Source organism: Erpetoichthys calabaricus, chromosome 1, assembly GCF_900747795.2.
Source record: "Erpetoichthys calabaricus chromosome 1, fErpCal1.3, whole genome shotgun sequence".
Lineage (NCBI taxonomy): Eukaryota > Metazoa > Chordata > Cladistia > Polypteriformes > Polypteridae > Erpetoichthys > Erpetoichthys calabaricus.
The window spans coordinates 340,525,411-340,547,046 of NC_041394.2; the positions used below are offsets into that span (position 1 = coordinate 340,525,411).

General features: G+C 43.5%; 1 protein-coding gene and 1 pseudogene across 2 annotated transcripts in view; both read left to right on the forward strand.

Annotated features, from left to right (window-relative positions):
- Positions 1-21,636, forward strand: part of LOC114667157 (zinc finger protein 208-like) — a 193,266-nt pseudogene that overhangs the window by 155,379 nt on the left and 16,251 nt on the right.
- LOC114665629 (gastrula zinc finger protein XlCGF26.1-like) overlaps positions 1-21,636 on the forward strand; it is a 249,425-nt gene that overhangs the window by 120,275 nt on the left and 107,514 nt on the right. The window lies entirely within an intron of this gene.

Sequence of the window (21,636 nt, forward strand, 5' to 3'; positions counted from 1 at the left end):
CTGTGCTCATGTGGTGAGTTTCAACCAGCATTTATTTAATCAGTAAAATGAAAATAAGCTTTCATTTTTTCCTTTTCAATTTCATACAGGAGACAAACCTCACTGTTGTTCTGAATGTGGCAAGCAATTTAGGCGCATTTATGATCTACAGAGGCACGTCAGAATTCACACCGGAGAGAAACCATATTGCTGTTTGGAATGTGGCAAAGAGTTTTCAAGAAGAAGCCACCTTCAGACCCACAAAAGGATCCACACTAGAGGGAAGCCGTATTGCTGTACAGACTGTGGCAAACAATTCCGTAGCAGTAGTCTCCTTCTGTGCCACAAAAGAGTTAACACGGGAGAGAAGCCATATTGCTGCTTGTACTGTGGCAAAGAGTTTTCAAAAAGAAGCTGCCTTCAGATCCACAAAAGAATCCACACTGGAGAGAAGCTGTATTGCTGTTTGGAATGTGGCAAAAAGTTTTCAGGAACAAGTGTTCTTCAGATCCACCAAAGAATTCACACAGGAGAGAAGCCGTATCACTGTACAGAGTGTGGTAAACAATTCAGTTGCATGAGTCATATTCGGAGCCACCAAAGAATTCACACCGGAGAGAAGCCATATTGCTGTTTGGAATGTGGCAAGCAGTTTTCACAAAACAGCACTCTTACAAGGCACAGAATAATCCATTCAGGAAAGAAGCCATATTGCTGTTCTGAGTGTGGCAAGCAGTTTTTAGAAAAGAGTAGACTGATTAGCCACCAGAGAATTCACACTGGCGAGAAGCCATTTTGCTGTTTGGAATGTGGCAAGCAGTTTTCACAACACAGCACTCTTACAAGGCACAGAATAATCCATTCAGGAAAGAAGCCATATTGCTGTTCTGAGTGTGGCAAGCGGTTTTTAGAAAGGAGTAGACTTCTTAGGCACCAAAGAATTCACACCGGAGAGAAGTCCTATTGCTGTAGAGAGTGTGGTACACAATTCTGTGACAGGAGTAGTCTTCATACCCACAAAAAAATTCACACAGGAGAAAAGCTGTATTGTTGTACAGAGTGTGGCAAACAATTCCATGACTGCGATCATCTTCTGAACCACAAAAGAGTTCACACAGGAGAGAATCCTTATATCTCTTTACTCCATTGACAAGATCCATTTGTCACATTCCAGTCTTCAGAGCCACAAAAGAATCGACATTGGAAACAAACCATATTGAGGGAATGATTTTGTCACAGGAGACGTCTTCCGTGCCACAGTCAAATTCATACCTAAGATAGGCCACATTGCTTTGTTGAACTGTGGCAAAAAATTTTTTCACTGTCGTAATCTCCAAAGCCTACAAAACTGTTTCTGGTGGAGAGATTGAAACACACAAAAGGAAATGCACTGGCCTGAGAATCCATGCTTAGATCAGCCTATTTCTGAAAAAGCACTGGTCCAGACGCCATACCAAACTTCTGTGTTAAAGTACAGCACTGCAGCGGGATATGGTGGAGTGTATAAATGACTTACAATCAATGCAGCACCGATAGATAACACCAGAGTGGCTAATTACAGGAGCAACTCTCTGACTTTTCAAATCAGATCAATGCAAAGAACCCAAAACACATCATCTCATAACGTGCCTCTCTACCAGGTATAAACTCTTTACAGCAGTGTTTGTTAAACTATGGGTCACAACCCAAGTTGGGGCATGGACACATTTTTGGTGGGTTGCTGAATAGTCAAGTTAGTCCAAGCACAAATTATATACGACCCTCTATTTAGTGTGCACAAAACAACACACTGTTAACTCATCACAGAAAACTTTCATTTCTGTGGCACAAAAGCTCCCCACTATGCCACCCTCCCTGTCACAACCAGTGAAACAATCAAACTGAGATGACTGGCAAGCAAAGACACGTTTAAGAAAAGGGGTCGAAAGGACAGAATGACAGATGAGATTAGTGCTGCACAGTTTGGAATCTTGAGTAGAAATGAAGTGATATGGCACAAGAATGTGACGATTTTCAACAAAGGGCGAGTGTATAGGATCGGGGTACGAGTGTTGTATTCTAAAATCTGTTTCAGTGGCCATGGTCAATAGATCATCGTGTGCTTGCCATTCAGGCATACACTGAATCAAAATCTGTAGCAGGAGGTGCAAGGAAGAGTCTGCTTTCAGTTAAATGTGCTTTGGTGATGAAAATTACAGTACCATCTTATTACGTAGATGAGGAATAAAAAACTCCTACAATGGCCATAGGAGAAAAATGAAACTTTTGTAGGGCCATGGTCAGAAGACAGAAATGAGCAACTCCAAGTCTCCAGGTCTGATGGTAATCCGCTTCTGACTCATGAAAATCAGAAAATGACCTCGGCAAGCTGGTGGCCCACTCTCCACTGGTCACAGTCGTCAATAAACGAGTCCATCGCCTCCTAATGTTCTCCAGTACCATCTCATCACAGCATTCTGAAGAGCTTTGATAAATCTCCGTCAATTGCTAATGTGAAAGACATGTTTGGACCACTGAGAACAGTAAGAACACCAGAAAATATCAAGACAAGGTGGAGACATTCAGCGCAATGTCGGTGTGCAGCATTAAACATTTAAAATGCAACCTTTTACCGAAATGTTTATGAAGATTTATCCTATCCCCTGCATAAAATGCTTATGGTGCATTCATTTTATAAGAATAATTTAGCTTCATTTTTACTGAATTGTAAATGAAAACTGGGATATCCTGAACAATTTGCAAGCTAATTTTGAATAAATGCACGTATTGTAAATGGTGCCATTCTTTTAAGAAACATTTGAAAACAATATGCTTTTTAAGGCAAGATAAATAAACTGTATTAATTGATTTAATTTTTGATTCATTTTATTCCTAATCCGGTGCCACTAATGAAGTGACCATTCATACTGTCCTTTCAAACCTCATTAGATCTGCACCACAAGAATTTCTTTGTCTCAGCTTTATTAAAGCTTACATGAAGCATTCACGCTAGCAGTGACAGGCCTCAGGAATTAACTGAGCAAGATGCAGAGGACAGGAAGATATGGAACAAGATGATCCGCTGTGGCAACCCCTAACGGGAGCAGCCGAAAGAAGAAGTGAATCTTGTCCATGTTTAGAATAAAAGGTATTGTTTCATTAACATCTTTTCCATTTTAGAACTATTCAGGTGAGATATATGCTTTTAATGAAGTAACTTTTACTGTAGTATTATTATTGTGTTGTGAGGTAGACCACAGCAGCTTGTCCTTCCATATCATAGTACAGCAGCAGGGCAGTGAGGTGTGCCCAGTTCCATACTGGCGAGAGGTGCCGCACTGAAAGATCTGAAGGTATGTTTCTACGCCATCCCCGGGTCACACTGGAGCGAGCACTTAGGTTGGCCCTTGGCCTCATACACGGTGGTGCAGGTCTGTGCCATCGTGCTGCTCCTCAACTTCATCGAGTTCAGCCAGCTGGTTGCTACCTGTGTCTGCTGTTGGTTCAGCTGGTGTATTTTTCTGTAAGGTCAATCGGTTAACTCTTTTTTTCATTAAATCTTGCTGACTACGCTGTTGTGGATGGGTGGAAGGACATAAGAGGACCCCAAAGAAGTGTTGGGATCTCAGGTTGGTCATCCCTTTAAATCTTATTTTGATTGTTTCCAAAGAAAAATTGCAGAAATAATGTCAGTCTTGTTGGCTCCAGGAATTAACAGCTTGGTAGAATGGGTGTTGAATGTGAGCTCCATCTTTTATGAAGTTCAGGTCTAGATGGGGTGGTCTATCTCTATTTCTTTCTCTCTCTCACTTTCACTCTGGGGCTTCCGTGCCCTCATTGGCTGTTTTCTCTGCACTGCAGGTGCCAAAACAGATGATACTATTAGTGACTCACTCATCCTCGTGTTGTGTCACTTACCTTGGATAAGCCTGAAAGGTGAACCTCTGACACGCATGTGTGAACACAGCCCCCCTATTATAGCCCACAGGGGCAGGCAAACCTATCCTTGAGACAACAGCCTTAGCGAAAAGGGACCCTGTCTCCATACAAGATGGTAAATTTATAGAGCTACAGGCCTAAAAACCACCTGGTGATCCAAGGGTTGTAATCCTCCTGTGAACACAAACACTGCAGATGTGCGCGGTCAGTCAGTAAGAGAAACTCCTTCCTAAGATGTAGTATCAGAGCTGAGAAATCACCCATTTAATGTGTAGGGCCTCCTGCGCCATTGACGCCTACCTCACCTCCTAGTCCAGCAGAGGGGCAGCACCAGATGTTCAACTTCTTCAACAACCGGGCTCAGCAAAGCACCCAGACCAGTGTCCAAGGCGGTGGTCTGACGATAAAGAGTAGAGAAGAATTGGGGGAGATCAATAAATCATCTGACCTCTTGGTAGTGGGTGACATAATAATAATAACTTTATTTAAATTACACCGTATTATACATTCATATAAAACTGAATGTGCTTTCCCCAGACTAATCAACAAAATTACAGATATACCACATTTACTTGGATTATTATCATTAATTAATGCTATGACCATTTCTAATAAATGTAAGTATACTAAATACAAAATCAAAAGGGTATTGTTATGCAAAATGTAACCACTAAAGTGCAACAGAAACCTTCACTCTTATCAAAAAAAGGTTTTCTAATTTAAAATATTTATCTTCTTCTTCTTTCGGCTTCTCCCGTTAGGGGTTGTCACAGCGGATCAAATTCTTCCATATCTTTCTGTCCTTTTCATCTTGCTCTGTCACACTCATCACCTGCATGTCCTCTGTCACCACATACATAAACCTTCTCTTAGGCCTTCCTCTTTTCCTCTTCCCTGGCAGCTCTGTCCTTCGCATCCTTCTCCCAATATGCCCAGCATCTCTCCTCTGCACATGTCCAAACCAACGCAATCTCACCTCTCTGACTTTGTCTCCCAACCGTCCAACTTGAGCCGACCCTCTAAGGTCCTCATTTCTAATCTTATCCCTCCTCATCATACCCAATGCAAATCCTAGCATCTTTAACTCTGCCACCTCCAGCTCTGTCTCCTGCTTTCTGGTCAGTGCCACCGTCTCCAACCCATATAACATAGCTGGTCTCACTACCATCCTGTAGACCTTCCCTTTCACTCTTGCTGATACCCGTCTGTCACAAATCACTCTTGACATTCTTCTCCACCCATCCCACCCTGCCTGCACTCTCTTTTTCACCTCTTTTCCACAATCCCCATTACTCAGTACTGTTGATCCCACATATTTAAACTCATCCACCTTCACCAACTCTACTCCCTGCATCCTCACCATTCCACTGACCTCCCTCTCATTCACATACATGTAGTCTGTCTTGTTCCTACTGACCTTCATTCCTCTCCTCTCTAGAGCATATCTTCACATCTCCAGGGTCTCCTCAACCTGCTCTCTACTCTTGCTACAGATCACAATGTCATCAGCAAACATCATAGTCCATGGTACACCTATCTATAATCTCATCTGTCAATCTGTCCATCGCCAATGCAAATAAGAAAGGGCTCAGAGCCGATCCCTGATGTACTCCCACCTCCACCTTGAATGCATCCATCACTCCTACCGCAGACCTCACCACGGTCACACTTACCTCGTACATATCTTACATACTTCTCTGCCACTCCTGACTTCCTTATACAATACCACAGCTCCTCTCGAGGCACCCTGTCATATGTCTTTCTCCAGGTCCACAAAGACACAATGCAACTCCTTCTGGCCTTCTCTATACTTCTCCATCAACATCCTCAGAGCAAACATTGCACCTGTGGTGCTCTTTCTTGGCATGAAACCATACTGCTGCTCACTAACCATCACCTCACTTCTTAACCTAGCTTCCACTACTCTTTCCTATAACTTAATGCTGTGGCTCATCAATTTTATTCCCCTGTAGATACTGCAGTCCTGCACATCCACCTTATTCCTAAATATCGGCACCAGTACACTTCTTCTCCACTCCTCAGACATCCTCTCATTTTCCAAGATCCCATTAAACAATCTGGTTAAAAACTCCACTGCCATCTCTCCTAACCACCTCCATGCTTCCACAAGTATGTCATCTGGACCAATGGCTTTTCCATTCTTCATCCTCTTCATAGCTGTCCTTACTTCCTCCTTGCAAATCCGTTGCACTTCCTGATTCACTATCTCCACATCATCCAACCTCTTCTCTCTCTCTCGTTCTCAAAGTACTCTTTCCATCTGCTCAACACACTCTCCTCGCTTGTGAGTACATTTCCATCTTTATCACCCTAACCTGCTGCACATCTTTCCCAGCTCAGCCCCTCTGTTTAGCCCACAGGTCCTTTTCCCCCTCCTTAGTGTCCAACCTCTCATACAACTCATCATACGCCTTTTCTTTAACCTTCACCACCTCTCTCTTCACCTTGTGCTTTATCTCCTTGTACTCTTTGTCTACTTTCTGCATCTCTCTGACTATCCCACTTCTTCTTCGCCATCCTCTTCCTTTGTATACTCTCCTGTACTTCCCCATTCCCCCACCAGGTTTCCTTATCCTCCATCCTCCTTCCAGATGTCACGCCAAGCACCCTTCTTGCTGTCACACTTACTACATCTGCTGTAGTTTCCCAGCTGTCTGGTAATTCTTCACTGCCACCCAGTGCCTGTCTCACCTCCTCCCTAAACTCAACCTTGCAGTCTTCCTTTTTCAGCTTCCACCATTTGATCCTTGGCTCTGCCCTCACTCTCTTCCTCTTCTTGATCTCCAATGTCATCCTACAGACTACCATCCTATGCTGCTTAACTACACTTTCCCCTGCCACTACTTTGCAGTCTTCAATCTCCTTCAGATCAACTCTTCTGCATAGGATGTAATTTACCTGTGTGCATCTTCCTCCACTCTTGTACATAACCCTATGTTCCTCCCTCTTCTTAAAATATGTATTCACCACAGTCATGTCCATCCTTTTGGCAAAATCCACTACCATCTGACCACCTTCATTCCTCTCCTTGACACCATACCTACCCATCACCTCCTCATCTCCTCTGTTCCTTTCACCAACATATCCATTGAAATCCACTCCAATCACCACTTTCTGTCCTTGGGTACACTGTCCATGACTTGATCCAACTCACTCCAAAAATCTTCTCTCTCATCCATCGCATACCCAACTTGCGGTGCATATGCACTAACAACATTCATCATCACACCTCCAATTTCTAGCTTCATAATCATTACTCTGTCTGACACTCTTTTCACCTCCAAAACACTCTTGACATACTGTTCCTTCAGAAAAACTCCTACCCCATTTCTCCTCCTATCCATACCATGACAGAACAATTTGAATCCACCTCCGATCCACCTGGCAGTTTACTCCCCTTCCATTTAGTCTCTTGCATGCACAATATATCAACCTTCCTTCTCTCCATCATATCTGCTGACTCTCTCCCCTTACCAGTAATACTGCCGACATTCAAAGTTCATACCCTCAGTTCCACTCTCTTTTCTTTCCACCTCTCCTCCTGCCTCCGGACACATCTCCTCCTTCTCCTTCTTAAAATATTTATATATTTATATATTAAGGTTGACAGTAGAACAACAAGATCTAATATATATATATAATATACACACAGTGCATCACTTTTTCCACATTTTGTTATGTTACAGCCTTATTCCAAAATGGATTAAATTCATTTTTTTCCTCAAAATTCTACACACAACACCCCATAATGACAACGTGAAAAAAGTTTACTTGAGGTTTTTGCAAATTTATTAAAAATAAAAAAAACTGAGAAATCCCATGCACATAAGTATTCACAGCCTTTGCGCAATACTTTGTTGATCAACCTTTGGCAGCAATTACAGCCTCAAGTCTTTTTGAATATGATGCCACAAGCTTGGCACACTTAACCTTGGCCAGTTTCGCCCATTCCTCTTTGCAGCACCTCTCAAGCTCCATCAGGTTGGATGGGAAGCGTCGGTGCACAGCCATTTTAAGATCTCTCCAGAGATGTCCAATCGGATTCAAGTCTGGGCTCTGGCTGGGCCACTCAAGGACATTCACAGAGTTGTCCTGAAGCCACTCCTTTGATATCTTGGCTGTGTGCTTAGGGTCGTTGTCCTGCTGAAAGATGAACCGTCGCCCCAGTCTGAGGTCAAGAGTGCTCTGGAGCAGGTTTTCATCCAGGATGTCTCTGTACATTGCTGCAGTCCTCTTTCCCTTTATCCTGACTAGTCTCCCAATTCCTGCCACTGAAAGACATCCCCACAGCTTGATGCTGCCACCACCATGCTTCACTGTAGGGATGGTATTGGCCTGGTGATGAGCGGTGCCTGGTTTCCTCCAAACGTGAAGCCTGGCATTCACACCAAAGAGTTCAATCTTTGTCTCATCAGACCAGAGAGTTTTCTTTCTCATGGTCTAAGAGTCCTTCAGGTGCCTTTTGGCAAACTCCAGGCGGGCTGCCATGTGCCTTTTACTAAGGAGTGGCTTCCGTCTGGCCACTCTACCATACAGGCCTGATTGGTGGATTGCTGCAGAGATGGTTGTCCTTCTGGAAGGTTCTCCTCTCTCCACAGAGGACCTCTGGAGCTCTGACAGAGTGACCATCGGGTTCTTGGTCACCTCCCTGACTAAGGCCCTTCTCCCCCGATCGCTCAGTTTAGATGGCCAGCCAGCTCTAGGAAGAGTCCTGGTGGTTTCGAACTTCTTCCACTTACGGATGATGGAGGCCCCTGTGCTCATTGGGACCTTCAAAGCAGCAGAAATTTTTCTGTAACCTTCTCCAGATTTGTGCCTCGAGACAATCCTGTCTCGGAGGTCTACAGACAATTCCTTTGACTTCATGCTTGGTTTGTGCTCTGACGTGAACTGTCAACTGTGGGACCTTATATAGACAGGTGTGTGCCTTTCCAAATCATGTCCAGTCAACTGAATGTACCACAGGTGGACTCCAATTAAGCTGCAGAAACATCTCAAGGATGATCAGGGGAAACAGGATGCACCTGAGCTCAATTTTGAGCTTCACGGCAAAGGCTGTGAATACTTATGTACATGTGCTATCTCAACTTTTTTATTTTCAATAAATATGCAAAAACCTCAAACTTTTTTCACGTTGTCATTATGGGGTGTTGTGTGTAGAATTCTGAGGAAAAAAATGAATTTAATCCATTTTGGAATAAGGCTGTAACATAACAAAATGTGGAAAAAGTGATGCGCTGTGAATACTTTCTGGATGCACTGTATATATATAAAAATAAACATATATAGTATACTGTATATCTACGTTTTACCTAGGAAACCATCCATCCATCCATCCATTGTCTCCCGCTTATCCGAGGTCGGGTCGCAGGGGCAGCAGCTTGAGCAGAGATGCCCAGACTTCCCTCTCCCCGGCCACTTCTTCTAGCTCTTCCGGGAGAATCCCAAGGCGTTCCCAGGCCAGTCGAGAGACATAGTCCCTCTAGCGTGTCCTGGGTCTTCCCCGGGGCCTCCTCCCGGTTGGACGTGCCTGGAACACCTCACCAGGGAGGCGTCCAGGAGGCATCCTGATCAGATGCCCGAGCCACCTCATCTGACTCCTCTCGATGCGGAGGAGCAGCGGCTCTACTCTGAGCCCCTCCCGGATGACTGAGCTTCTCACCCTATCTTTAAGGTGAAAGCCCAGACACCCTGCGGAGGAAACTCATTTCAGCCGCTTGTATTCGCGATCTCGTTCTTTCGGTCACTACCCATAGCTCATGACCATAGGTGAGGGTAGGAACATAGATCGACTGGTAAATTGAGAGCTTCGCCTTGCGGCTCAGCTCCTTTTTCACCACGACAGACCGATGCAACGCCCGCATTACTGCGGATGCCGCACCGATCCGCCTGTCGATCTCACGCTCCATTCTTCCCTCACTCGTGAACAAGACCCCGAGATACTTGAACTCCTCCACTTGGGGCAGGATCTCGCTACCAACCCTGAGAGGGCACTCCACCCTTTTCCGGTTGAGGACCATGGTGTCGGATTTGGAGGTGCTGATTCTCATCCCAGCCGCTTCACACTCGGCTGCGAACCGATCCAGAGAGAGCTGAAGATCACGGCCTGATGAAGCAAACAGGACAACATCATCTGCAAAAAGCAGTGACCCAATCCTGAGCCCACCAAACCGGACCCCCTCAACACCCTGGCTGCGCCTAGAAATTCTGTCCATAAAAGTTATGAACAGAATCGGTGACAAAGGGCAGCCCTGGCGGAGTCCAACTCTCACTGGAAACGGGTTCGACTTACTGCCGGCAATGCGGACCAAGCTCTGGCACTGATCGTACAGGGACTGAACAGCCCTTATCAGGGGGGCCGGTACCGCATACTCTCGGAGTACCCCCCACAGGATTCCCCGAGGGACACGGTCGAATGCCTTTTCTAAGTCCACAAAACACATGTAGACTGGTTGGGCAAACTCCCATGCACCCTCCAGGACCCTGCTAAGGGTATAGAGCTGGTCCACTGTTCCGCGACCAGGACGAAAACCACACTGTTCCTCCTGAATCCGAGGCTCGACTATCCGACGGACCCTCCTCTCCAGGACCCCTGAATAGACTTTTCCAGGGAGGCTGAGGAGTGTGATCCCTCTGTAGTTGGAACACACCCTCCGATCCCCCTTCTTAAAGAGGGGGACCACCACCCCGGTCTGCCAATCCAGAGGCACTGTCCCTGATGTCCATGCGATGTTGCAGAGGCGTGTCAGCCAAGACAGTCCTACAACATCCAGAGCCTTGAGGAACTCCGGGCGTATCTCATCCACCCCCGGGGCCCTGCCACCAAGGAGTTTTTTGACCACCTCGGTGACCTCAGTCCCAGAGATGGGGGAGCCCACCTCTGAGTCCCCAGGCTCTGCTTCCTCATTGGAAGGCATGTTAATGGGATTGAGGAGGTCTTCAAAGTATTCCCCCCACCGACCCACAACGTCCCGAGTCGAGGTCAGCAGCGCACCATCCCCACCATATACAGTGTTGACATTGCACTGCTTCCCCTTCCTGAGACACCGGATGGTGGACCAGAATCTCCTCGAAGCCGTCCGAAAGTCATTCTCCATGGCCTCCCCAAACTCCTCCCACGCCCGAGTTTTTGCCTCAGCAACCACCAAAGCCGCATTCCGCTTGGCCTGCCGGTACCTATCAGCTGCCTCCGAAACCAATTTTGCAGAAAAACTTTAAAGTTAATGAAATGATACAAAAGGAATAAAACAGTCCATAGAGTTTTCAGATGATTTAGGATGGAAATGAAGTTCTTGATTTCTGAATTTGAATATTTGACCAGCTGACATGGAGGAGAGGAAAATAAAAAACTCCTACGATGGCCATAGGAGAAAAATAAACCTCTGGAGGGCCACAGTCAGAAGATTGTTAGGTCTGATGGTGATCAGTTTCTATCTCATGAAAGTCAGAATGACCTTGGCCAGCTGGTGGCCCACCCTCCACTGTGTACAGTCATGACTGTCCTCAATAAATGTGTCCAATGCCTCCTCGTGTCCTCTAGTACCCCAGGTGACTGCAGAACAGAGCGCTCTGAGCAGGTGTGGATGGCACAAGGCACCACCACGTAGCATGGCAGACAAGAAACATAAAAAAGAAATGGAATACTGCTGGGAACTTAATACATCAAAGAGCTAAATTTATAATCAGATCACCATGTTATGATATCATTACTAGAAAGCCAGATTTAAAAAGGGTTTTATAAGTGTTTTGAAATGTTCCACAGATTTAGCCTGCTGTATTTCCATTGGTATGTTATTCCAAATTTTGGGTGCAAGAGAACAGATAGCTGCCTCTACAGTTCTTTTACGCTTTGATCTTGGAATAATAAGCAGACCAGAATTAGCAGATCTAAGATTGGGAATTGGAAACAGGCATTATGAGATATACAGTAGGTAGGAGCAAGAGTGTTTAAAGCCTTATATATAAGAAGAAATATTTTAAAATCAATTCAAAAGGACACTGGCAGCCAATGTAAAGATATTAGTATCGGAGGTATATGCTCATATTTTTTCTTTTTGTTTAAAATTCTTGCTGCTGCATTCTGGACACTCTGTAGCCGATTTATATCCTTCTTGGGTAGTCCTGATAGGAGAGCATTGCAGTAATCTAGTTGGCTAAATACAAATGCATGTATTGATTTCTCAGCATCTTTAAATGTTATAATAGACCTCGACCTTGCAATGTTACTTAGCTGGAAAAAAAGCACTCTTGGTAATATTATTAATATGCGATCATAAATTAAGGTCAGAGTCAATAACACCTAAATTCTCAACGTATGGTTTGATACACACAGAGCCAGATGATTAATTCTGTTTGTTAGATTCTCATTTTGCTTATTGCTGTCAATAACTGACAATTCTGTTTCCTCCTTGTTTAGTTTAAGGAAAGTCCCTTTCATCCATTCTGTTATACTAGTAAGGCTGTGGATTAAATGGTTTAGAGCCTCTGGGTCATCAAGCACAATGGATAAGTAGAGCCGTGTGCCATCAGCATCGCTAAGGTAATTTATATTATACTTTGAAATTACGTGGCTTAACAGATGCATGTAGAGTGGAAATAGTAATGGTCCCAAAATTGATCCCTGCGGTACACCATATTGATTATTGTGTATTTTTGATGCACAATTTACACAACTAACAAAGAATTTCCTTCCAGTTATATATGATTTAAACCAGTCTAAGCAAGTACCTGACAGCCCTCCCCACTGCTACGGCGGTTTATAAGAATATCATGATCTTTGGTATCAAATGCTGCGCTCAGGTCTAACTGAACAAGTACAGATATTTTATTTTCATCTACATTAATTCACAGATCATTTACTAATTTCACCAGAACTGCTTCAGTACTGTGATTTAATCTAAAAACTGGCTGACACTTATCAAGAATAACATTTGTATTGGAACCCATGGTGCTCTTGTGACCCGCTGGGCTGGCTAATTTGAGCAGCTGTTCAAAGCTTATCCTCCAGCTAGGATGTTGGACATCTCTGGGTCCACAGTTCTTGAAGCTGATCCTCCAATTAGCTGAGAACCCCCCAGTCTCACTGAGACTGCACAGGTGGAGAAGCAGTGAGGGTAGGGAAGGCTGCAGAGATCTATGGTATCCTGGGTGAACTTCTCCAGGCTGGTGGTAAGGCTGTCATCCAGGCATTACAAGCAATCTTTGCTTCCATCTGGGAGATGGCCATCTTCCCATTTTTCTGGAATACAGGACTTGTCATCCTTATCTTGAAAGGGAAGGGTGATCGCCTGGTTTGCAGCAACTACAGAAGGAAAACACTGCTCTTGGTGCCAGGTAAGGTCCTCACTTGGGTCACCCTTCATAGGATCCATGATCACTTGCTCACCTACCAGGTTTTATGCCTAAGAAGTCTACCATCGACTGCATCCTGTCACTGAGGGTTCTCATTGAGTGCAAACACCAATATCATCAGAGTTTCTTTACAGCCTTTGTTGATTTTTCATAACGCATTTGACTCAGTTGATCAATCTGTCCTGTGGGACATCCTGACACTTCACAGGATCCCTTCAAGGTTACTAGATATCATGGTGGACCTGTACACTGGTACTGTGAGTGCAGTGCAGAGTGACGGTAGAACCTCTGTGTTTTTTCCAGTTGATTCTGGTGTTCTTCAGGAGTGTGTTTTTGCTCCTAATCTGTTTTAATACTTGCATGGACTGGGTGTTGGGCAAGGTCATGGGTTCCAGCAGCTGTGGAGAATCTGTTGTTGAAGAAAGATTCACTGATCTTGACTTTGCTGACAATGCAGTGATCTTCTTGGACTCCATGGAGGCTCTTACCTTGAGAGACTGAGTGAGGAGTCTGAGTGTCTGGGCTTGCGAGTGTCCTGATAAAAACGAACATCCAGGCCTTCAATGATCTCTTGGGCACAACCATCAGCAGTGTGTCTGTCTGTGGACAGAGTGTTGACCTTGACGAGAGGTTTGCTTACCTTGGCAGTGACATTCATGTCTCTGGTGACCCTTCTAATGAAGTCAGTAGACAGACTGGGAGAGTATGGGGGGGTCATGAGGTCGGTGGAAAGGGGTGTGTGGCGCTCCCAATATCTATGCAAAAGGACGAAGGTCCAAGTCTTTAGAATCCTGGTGCTTCCTGTCTTGCTATACGGTTGTGAGATATGGATGTTATCAGGTGACCTGAGATGAAGACTGGATTCCTTTGGTACTGAGTCTCTTCGGAGAAACCTTGGATACCGCTGGTTTGACTTTGTGTCAAATGAGGCATAAAGGATAGTCAAGGATAGTCAGTTACGGCACTATTGCCATGTCACGCAATTCCCTGAGGGCAATCAAGCTCACAGAATCTTCATTGCTGAGTACCGCTGCGGCTGGAGGCCAAGGGGACGCCCATATAACACCTAGCTCTGGCAGATACTGTAGATGGTCATTTCTGGAGGGAGGGACTGGACTGCGCACCTGTCTTGGGGGTTGCTAACCAATATCCCAAGCTGTTTCGTTGTGTGGTGGGCACGGCAAAACCATGCATGCTCCATGATCTGACCTGACCAGACCTGGCCTGATGCTCTTTTAATGTAACCAGACAGATTTCAATCTCTTTATTTTCTAACTCTGTTGAAATGAGCCACATATCAATTCTGGATTGAAAACTTAAATCATTTCTGTGACAAAGACATTGTTTTAGGAGAGGAGTTTTATGTCTCCAAAGGCCAATTAAGTCTTCATCATTTCAGATACACTTAGGCAGTTTGCACTGCTGCAACATGGTATGGAGATCTGTCCATCCGACCACCACCTTCATTATTACAAGTTCAGTTTTATTCAGTGTTATTCCCGTTAATGAAAACAAAACAAAACAAAAACTATGTCTTAAAAAATACATTTGTGAATTAAAATATAAAAAAGTCTAGCAACTACAACTAAATGAAGATTACAAAATATAAAGAAAAACAAAACTTTTTTTTTTTTAAATTTAGCACACTAGTCTTTGTACATAACGTACACGTGTGTGTGCAGTTGACGAAATTTTTATTAACTACTGCAGTACTGTATTTAAAACCGCACAGTCTCGACATTAGTTTAGAGACAAGCATTGATTTCAGCGCATGCGCGACTAACCCTCGCTGCCGGCGTCTGAAACTGTGGATTTCATTGGTCACTTAATCCATCAATCAGCTTTCCCTTCTAGAGCCGAGAGCAAATAGGAAAGCCTCATCACTTCGCAAAGACTCGTTCTGGGGATTTCCGATGAAAGCGAACAGCGGGCAACTTTCAAATTTAAACACGTCACTCGTTACTTTATGAGATAAAACTGAACAGTTTGAAAATTTGAGCTATGGAGGATTTGTCAGGCTCGAATATCAACCCATATTCTTCAGATTCCTATAGTTAACTGGAAAAAATGTTATTTTTATACACTGTAAGAGCCAGTTTTGGAAAGCTAATATTAATGTTAATTTCACGTGTTTGTTTAATTTCAATAGAATATCACTTTCTCGTAGTTACTTAGATTATGGAATAGTCTTTAACCTCCGGTAAATTAATATGAAATAGAGCTCTCCTAGCTAAATCTGTAAAACATGGTGTTAAATAAGCCATTTAGGAAATAGTCTCACTTTTAGCATGGACTGTTAGATTAGTTTACAAATAGCATTTTGGCATACCGTCTTCTGACACGTAATATGACTGTATGATTTAACTTACAGAGAAATGAAAGGAGATAATTAAGTCTTAAACGGAACAAGAACTTTCCTTTCTTTGTAATATCTCTATTTTTGTGTGAACTGATTTGCTTTGAATTTTACTATCCATCCATCCATTCATCATCCAACCCGCTATATCCTAACCATAGGGTCACGGGGGGTCTGCTGGAGCCAATCCCAGCCAACACAGGGCGCAAGGCAGGGAACAAACCCCGGGCAGGGCGCCAGCCCACCGCAGGGCGCGCGCGCACACACACACACCAAGCACACACACTAGGGACAATTTAGAATCGCCAATGCACCTAACCTGCATGTCTTTGGACTGTGGGAGGAAATCGGAGTACCCGGAGGAAACCCACGCAGACAACCCGGGTCTCCTAACTGCGAGGCAGCAGCGCTACCCACTGCACCACCGTGCTGCCTTGAATTTCACTGAAAGTTTTAAAAAGGCGATATTTGTATTGTGGATTTATTTGAAAACGCTTCACAAATGTTGCCTAAACTGCAGAAATTTATTAGTTGGAGGGATACACAGCTGCATACACCAAAGAAGGCGGGAAATTTAGTCGTGCAACCTTAATTTTCACAGATTGTTTATTGCTGGTGCAGTAAAAATTAAGCAGATGTGTAGAATGCGGTCAATGTCATCATCCGAGCCGACGTTACACAAATAAGTTTACTTTTACTCAGATTATTAGTACTGTATGTTTCAATCTGGCTGGTGTGATGTCGCAGAGTGCATTGCTGTCACACTATTAGGATAAACTTCTCTATGTAAAGTGGTCCAGAACTCAAAATGGATGGAGTGCAATAATATTACCACTAGCCATACCACATGCACATCAGAACAGGTCATCATATTCGGAGCCGGCCATTATCTGGATGGGGGGAACATCTTGTAAAAACTTGGGTTAGTGTTGGTGAGCCCAGCAGTGGGTGCTTATCCTGTGGTCTAAAATTAGGATCCCAATACCTGAAGTGAAGCTCTGTCACTACCCGATCTGCGGTGTCTGCTTAATCCGCGCGTTCATGCACAGAAATGTACTCGAATTTTTTTTATTTTACAAAATGAGGCCCCATGCCATTTGCATCACGTATATGCGCTCTCTGCTTAATAAAAATTGATTTCACGAAGCTGCCCGATCTGCACTGCGTATGTCTAATGTTTTACAACAGATTTGAATTGTGAATACTTGTGAATCATTTTTGTATTGCCGTTTATCTCCATCTATAAGTGGACTTCATACTGAAAAAGGAATTTTATAACCTCTTGAAAGAATATTTGTCAGGTGAAAAAATTAACTCCAGTCGGATGAAGAGGAAGCGAAATGAAACGTGACGTGTGTCTGTGGACTTTATAATGGACACATATACAGCTTTTTGTAAGTGCATCGTACTGATGAAAAAGGCAATAAGGATTTTCATTTTCAGTTGCAATATTACCTTCATAATCTCGTGGTTTAAAGGTAAAAGTCACAGTATTTTCCATATTAAGGTTAACGGATTAATGGATGTATGCCATTCTTTTCATAACACTCAATTAGCATTTTGCTGGTATGTTTTTTTTTTTAAAACATTTGTCCATATTTTTTTATCTTAAAGAGTGAACTGCATGGTAATAATTAAACAAAACAATGTAATCTACTGTAGGTGTCAAATTAGTAATAGAATTAGAGGTGCATGTCTGACACTCAATGGGTGTAAAGTGTGCCCTTCAAAGGTATCAGTATTTTTTTACTATATTGATATCAGATTACATCAATACAACAGTTTATCCATAATATGGTTAACAAATATATAATGATGAAGGCTAAATTAAATATAAGAGTAGCAACAGCTACATTATCACAAGAAAGACTGATGCAGAGAATAGCATTACAAATTGTCAATATTCCAACTCAGCAACTTTAATGTTTTCATTGTTTTAATGTTTTTTCTATTTTTAAAAGTTATTTCTAGCATAGTAATAGTCCATACAGAAAGATTACATATGTTCACCCACACACACACACACACACGCACGCAGTAAAGAGAATACACGACATGTGTTCGACCTAATTGGGGCTCATCAGGTGAACGCGCCTTTGCTTTCCCTTACGGGGATCGAAGCTTGGACGTCAGCGCCTGAGGCAAAAACCACAGACATTGCGCCACGAAGGCTGGTTCGTTTATTTTGCAGGGTGAATATTCTTATTATTGTCAAATAATGTGAAACTAAAATTAATATACAGTAATGTCAATTGAGGGGCGGCACGGTGGCGCAGTGGGTAGCGCTGCTGCCTCGCAGTTGGGAGACCTGGGGACCTGGGTTCACTTCCCGGGTCCTCCCTGGGTGGAGTGTGCATGTTCTCCCCGTGTCTGCGTGGGTTTCCTCCGGGTACTCCGGTTTCCTCCCACAGTTTAAAGACATGCAGGTTAGGTGGATTGGCGATTCTAAATTGGCCCTAGTGTGTGCTTGGTGTGTTTGTGTGTGTCCTGCGGTGGGTTGGCACCCTGCCCAGGATTGGTTCCTGCCTTGTGCCCTGTGTTGGCTGGGATTGGCTCCAGCAGACCCCCGTGACCCTGTGTTCGGATTCAGCAGGTTGGAAAATGGATGGATGGATAATGTCAATTGTAAGTCGGCAGGCACAGTTCAGATCGGATTCTGATGCCGTAAAGTGGATTTTCTTTTCATTAAGTGCATTCGGTACGTAGACATATATAGATAGACGCCGCATTCACTGTGTTGCCCAGTCTACATGATAAATCAGCGCGTCTGCCATTTTGCGAGTGTCAAACGTGCCATTTAAACTAATACAGGTAGACGTAGAAACCGGGTTTTCTGATGAAAAAACAATAACGTTTAAAACAGTATCGTTTACATACAACAGATTTTGGCGAATCATTTAATTGCAATTATTTATATCCATTTATACACTAATAATAGCAATCAGTGAGACAAAGACTTGACCAATGTCTGAAAGTTAAAATAGTAAGACTGCAACTGGCAGTCTGGTCTTTCTTTTAACAGTGAAATGATACACTCAATGACAAAAATAAACAATTTTATTGTATACAAATTGGTTTAATAATTTCTGAAAACATTTCACTCATTCCTCTCTCAATCTCTCTCTCTCTCTCTCTCTCTCTCACACACACGCACACACACACAATGTGGTTACTTAAATATATACAGGATAGGATCTAAAATCCTTGAAACAGAAATGTCTTACATAGCTTTTTCCGTGTGTTGCCACTCTGTAATTTGAGAGTATTCAGTCTGGCAATATGGTGCAGCCTTAGTTTGTGGAAGACAGACACAACTAAAGACATGAACATAAAATGATGGTTGTCAATTTCAAACTGTGTTTCCTCAATGAGCTCCTTGAGAAAAAACACATCATCTGAACCAATCTCAGCCCGAACAAACTGATTGATCAAAGATACACTGACAGCTTGTCCTAATGTCGACTGTTGGATAACACACTCAGCTTTGACCACCTTAAATGTACCCTCAGAAGGAATCATCAAACCTCCTTTGTTTTTTAATGCGAGCAAGTGGTAGCTTTGATCATATGATGCCGGTCCAGCATCTGTTACCAAACTAGCACGGCACACATCACAGGACAGCTTTCCCAAAATCTGTCAAACAACAAAACCTGGAATGTAAACAAGGGCATTTTCCATGAGGCCACCAAAGCAGGTTGGTAAGTAGCTATGGTCAAACACAATTGCAGGGATATTTACAAAAGGGGATGGAAGCTCTTCTGCTGCTGCTGCTGGTGTAGAGGACATCTCAACAGCAGACAGGGAGACAGTCTCATCCTGTGCTGCCACGTTTCCAGATGTGCTTGGAGAGGCACCACACTGAACTATGAAACGACAGAAAATGGCCTGGAACTGACCAGCTGAAGGGTTGTTATTCCAGCCCCCTAAAACACACATGCACCACTTTTAAAGATCGTTACTCTTTTTCAGTTGAATTTCATGAGAAAGAAAAAAAATCTGCACTGCTAGTAACAGTTTGGCTTCATTAATTGCATAAAGTGATAGATTTACATGCTTGTCTGTCTGTCCCCACAAAATTGATCAATCACAGCTGTCAGTCTGAGGATATTATAAAGACAATGCAATTACCATGGTAACACAACACACGAATCCATAGCTTTGCTAGCGTAGCCTGGCGTAGCTAAAGTTAAGATTATAAAACGGGATTTTCTAATGGCCAAATATAGCCAAAACAATTGTTCAGCTTTACCTATGAAATGTAATCCCTGTGATCTGGTTTGGAGCGTACAGCGGTTTGTACAATCCCAAGCAGCACATGCGTGAGGCATCTTTATCCACTACTTCACTCCACAGAAGTGCCACTCGCAATATGGCGGCGACGTTGACGTACGATGCTGCTGGTCATGCGGCGTCTAGTAATTCGATGTCTTTGATTCAGGATATGGTATCAGTTCCCTTACGCGCATGCGTATTGAAAATCTACGTCATCTCACACTTTACGGCGCTGCCCAATCTGTTTAACGCATGTGTGGACACTTTACGGTTTGCTAGGCTTTCAATAGCATACACGCGCGAACTGGGTAAGCACGCGTATCGGGTAGCGACACAGTCTCGTACTGATATACGGCAGTACATAAGATATTTCGAGATATTAGCGAATGTTTGCAAGTGAATTAGGATTGTGAACGATTTTAGAAAAAAAAAAATCCTTTCACTGAAAGACAGAGGGTAAGTACACGAGGTTTGTGGACGACCCTTTATAGACATGTACGTTTTCTTTCGCTTAGCTGAGATTTGATGCAATCAGTGGCGTGACGCGCGTTCGTGTCCTTCAACACATCCCCGGACTCGAAACCCTGTGTGCCCCGCGTGTCTTTGCTGTTCGTTGTTGTTTGTTCCTGTGGTTTGATTCACGTTGTCAAATCCCATTTCTGCTTCATACCGTCGCTTCCTCCTCCTATTCATTCCTTTCTGTGTATTCTTTCAGTCGCGAGCACGAAGAGGCGGCCAGTCCACACGAAGCGGTTTGATTTCTTTCTACGTGCCCTGTTTAAAGACGATAGAAGAGCTGGTGACCAATTCAGTGTTTAGAAGGCAGCGAATAATTGTAGTGCTGCCATGCTGCTGTTGTCAATCCTCCGTTGACTCTCCTGTCGAAGTGTAAATAAAACGTTTAATAACTGGCAAAGTTTGGTGGCCATCATCAGTTTGTCTGCATATTTTATATAAACGGACTTGCTTGCTAAATTTGTTTAAACCAATTTAGATAATACATTGCTTCATCTAAGCTATGTAAAATGTATGTTTTACATTAAATAAATAAAATGTGTCGATCTTATTTCTGTATAAAGTACAATCCAGTAATGTCCATTATTGAGTATTAGAGAATTTAACAGACATGTTTCGTCAGTGTTCCAATTTGTACCTCAGCCTGTTTATGATTTTCAGTGTTCATGTGTACCCTGTGTGTGTGTTTTTGCCGTTCCTCTTTCTAAATATGTACATGTTTAATATTCTGGCAAGTCTAACTTGACTTGTGTCTGTGGACTCTAATGTGAGTGTACCCTGTGATGGCCCATAGTGGGTTCCCATATCCCAGTGTCTTTTACTTGTGTTTGCTTTGTACTGCACTGTGGTTGTGAGGTGAACGCCAAGTCTCACATGATGGCTGCTGTCATGCTAAGACCAACCAGGCTTTGTGGGTCTCCACCAGGCACTCAGGTGAACTCCAGGCCTGGCATTCCTTTTCTGGGGAAAGACCTCTTTGATTTAATTAGAATATTCATGAGGGTCAGTAATGAGTTTTATTTTTCTGCCCCCTCCCACCCTTAAGGTTGCCCACAGCAAATTAGTTTTATCAGAAGCACAAATCTCCAGTCATCAGAGCTCTGAAGATAACTGAGGCACACAAGGTCTCCACGCCAAGGAATTGACATTTAAAAGGACTTTGTTACTGTGTTAAATTTTTATGATTTTATGTGTTTTTAGGCAATGTTTACTTCCAGAAGGCA